Source organism: Benincasa hispida, chromosome 11 (assembly GCF_027475165.1).
Source record: "Benincasa hispida cultivar pf3 chromosome 11, pf3_genome.v1.1, whole genome shotgun sequence".
NCBI lineage: Eukaryota > Viridiplantae > Streptophyta > Magnoliopsida > Cucurbitales > Cucurbitaceae > Benincasa > Benincasa hispida.
Window position 1 is genome coordinate 59,257,585 of NC_143488.1, and position 3,811 is coordinate 59,261,395.

At 40.9% G+C, this 3,811-nt stretch overlaps 1 pseudogene; it reads right to left on the minus strand.

The window, feature by feature from the left end:
• Nucleotides 1-3,467, minus strand: part of LOC150032775 (immune-associated nucleotide-binding protein 7-like) — an 8,143-nt pseudogene extending 4,676 nt beyond the window's left edge.
• Between the last annotated feature and the right edge of the window lie 344 nt (nucleotides 3,468-3,811).

The window sequence follows — 3,811 nt, forward strand, 5'->3', positions numbered from 1 at the left end:
TAATCTCTTCATTTACAATCATGTATCAGACACTAAATAGTATTATTGAATGTCTTGATCATTTCCATTTCCACTATTCTGTCTATTTCTGTCCTTACATAAATCATTTTCTCCACAAAGTTTTAGTAATCCCTTGGTGATTAATATGAATTAAGCAGGTAACTTAACCCGTGCTAAAGAGATAAATGTGTTTAGCTAAAGCATGTTAGACGACATCTTCACCTATGAGAGCAGAAGTGAAGATGCCATTCTGATCTGTCGAGAGAAGGTTAGAAGAATGCGTTAACTAAAACGAGTAGTACTTTCAGAGGTGGAAGCAACCTTGCGTTCATTACGTTCGTCCCTGTTTCATCACAGAGATGTGGGAATGCGGCCGATCACCGAGAGGTGTACGCCAAGGGAAAAGCGGAACCGTACTTATATCTTTAATGCAATTAATAAACTTGCGATGTTTATATTATTTATCTTTTCTCTTTCTGTTTTGCACATAAGACTTGCCACCGCATTAAACGATCTTTGTATAATCTTCACAGTCAGCCTCAACCTCGGTATCTTGTATCATGTAACCTGTATCTTGTATCATCATAGCTTAGGTTTAGTTTATCGCAGTTTATTTTTCTCGCACTTTATCTTTATCGCAATTTACTTTATTATCGCATTTTTATCGCTTACCTTTACTTTACTGCATTTTTAAATACATGACACACAACCTTTAAACCCCCAGTCACATATATCACAAATGTAACGCATGTAACCTAAAACAATCCCTGTGTTCGACCTCGGATCACATCGAGAAACTTGTGGTGGAATTATACTTGGTTCTAATGCAAGGAAACTTATGACAACGCATAGCATACTACATGAATATTCATTAATAACGCATATCTAGAAGTAGTATCGCATAAAATAAATAAAGTCATCATTCATCCATGCGTTGTATGACATAAGATTAGAATACATTGTACGTCAACAAGTTTATGGCATTTTTGTTCTTTACAAGTTTATGGAACTGGTAATGGGGACATGGCTTGTATCTTTCTTGCATCATTGTATTCTACATTTTATGCCCCATCAGTTGGGCCTTGATGGGCCCAACGCAAGTTCTACGGTGGCAGGCCGAGAGTTACTTAAAATGCCTGCCACCGTGCTCCACTCATTTATGAATTTGCAGAGACGTACGTCCTTTCATCTACAAATTCATCATGTCCTTGGAAGCCTAAGCGATTGGACTACTCAATTTGCAAAAAGAATTTGTCTTTGGTGTTTTATTCGGATGGGCACAAGGTTAAGATTAACGTAATGCATCCATCAACGCAAATGCATCTTTGCAGAGGATAGGCAACAACGCATGTATCAATGCAACACACCCCTTAACTCAACGCATTTCTGGAGGACGGGCGCATGGTATTCCTACTGGCACAACACTACCTCAACATAGTGCGTTTTCGCTAAGGATGGGCGAAAAATGCATACGAGCGCAACACACCCCTCAGCACAATGCATTTGGGTTGCATGAACGCAAAGTGTATCTTGTTAGCACAAGATGGACCTATAATCGCAATTTATACTGGATATTGATTGTTATTATTTTTATTATTATTATTATTCTTATTATTATTATTATTATTATTATTATTTTCATCAACACAAGTCATAAGGACCTTGCGGTAATCAATTTCTGTTAACCAATCATTCACCAAAATTTAAGGATAACGCATTTAATACAGAAAAGTAAGGAAATTAAAGAGAGCACGGAAATTAACGCAAGTGAATTAAATGAGAAATAATTTTGTAAAGAAATAAAAGCAAGTTCAATGAAGCGATAAATAACAAAATTCATGAAGCAATAAAGAAGGTAATTAAGAAAGCAAGTAAACATAGAATTTAGATATATGGACCGGAAGACAATTTTCCCATGATGAATGCAATCCACACCTCCGCAAGCGATCAAACTTGCCTGCACAATGCCATCACGAACATTGTTCTTTCCCGTGAGATCCCGGGGCTTCAGAATTGCTTGGCAGCGTTCCAGGTGTTCTATTGCGTACTTCGGCTGCCAGCTACCCTACTTAAATCTCCAAGTTCTGATTGAAGACATTTACGACTGCATTATCGCATCGTTTTTCTCAATATATTGCTTGAGCAGGGACTCCAACGAATTTCCAGAGGTGTTTGAGGAGGATGGTTGGTTTTGCAGTTGTCTCTGTTGACCCTGGTTCTGATTGTGGTGAAAAGGTGGAGGGTTTCCTCGATTCTCGAAGTTGCTGTTTTGATGGTTACTCAGCCTTCCTTGGTTGTGATGTCCTCCCCAACTGAAATTAGGGTGATTCCTTCATCCGGGATTATAAGTGTTGCTATAGGGATTATTCTGGATAGCACACACTTGCTGCGGGGTTGATGGGCACATTTCCATCGCATGGTCCCCGCCACATTGGACACAATTTATTGCGGCCACTTGTGCCGGCGCATTGGGTTACACTGATCCTTGGGAGAGGGCACCTTGATTAAGCGCCATCGATTGTAGAGGAGAGGTTACTGCGGCCATTTATGCGGCCAAAGTTGTCATTGTATCCATAGGTACAATGGCATTGTCGTTTCTTCATCTCTCCGAGCATTTTCCTCCATACCCGTCGTCCAGCCAGTCATCCATGTTCCGCGAGATGTGGTCAACGATGGCCTCGGCTTTGGTATATGTTTTATCCATAAATCCTCCTGTTGCGGAGGCATCAGTAACAACTTGCGTTGATCTGTTCAGGCCATTGTAAAACGTTTCCATCAGAATGCAATCGGGTATCCCGATATGCAGACAATTCTTCACCAATCGTCTGAATCGCACCCAGGCAATGCTTAGGGTCTCGTTCTCCATTTGCTCGAAGTTCAGCACATCCTTCCGTCTTCTTGCGTTGACTGTCGGAGGGAAGAACTTCTTCATAAACCGTTCAACCAACTGGTCCCAGGAAGTTATTTCGTTTAGCTCCAGTGAATGAGCCTACCTCTTAGCCTCATCCCTCAAGGTGTATGGGAAGAGGTAAAGTATGATACCTTCTGGGGTGACGCCAGGGATGGAGAAGTTACTGCACATCTTGACAAAGCAGGTAAGATGGGCATGTGGGTCCTTACATTGTAGACCACCAAACTGCCCCGTGTTTTGTATCATTTGGAGCATGACCGGCTTTATCTCGAATCTTGTATTCTTTTAAACTATCGGACGTGAAATTCCAGGTGAGAAGTCATAGAGATTAGACACCGCATAATTCCTCATTGGGATATTGCGATCAGTGGCAAGAAAAATGGGATCTTGCGCTGGCTGGTTTAACCCCTTGATTTACTTCGGTTGCCTCATTATTGTTGTTGTTTTCTGCCATATTAGCTCTTCTACGCCTTGCTTTGTTCTGACGTGCCCTTGTACAAAAAGTACGCTTGATCTCTGGCTCAGCTTTGAATTTTGGATCAGTTCCAGTACTCATAAACCGTCAGTCTGTTCTTCGCGTTAAACAGACAGTACAAAAAGATATGTCCTGCAAAATATCACAAAAGTATTCAACACTAACCGTTACCAATCCCCGGCAATGGCGCCATAAACTTGTAAGGACTTTTTGGGGATACGGGATTATATGTTGTGCTATGCTTGGCTTATACACACTAGGGAATATGCGTTAAAGACAATTTCTACGCGATACTACGCTCAAAATATGCGTTGTTAATGAGATGCTCGTTGTTTCCTTGTGCTGAAACCAAGTATAATTCCAACGCAAGTTTCTCAGAGTAATCTGAGGTCGAACACAGGGATTTTTTTTGTTAATGCGTTACT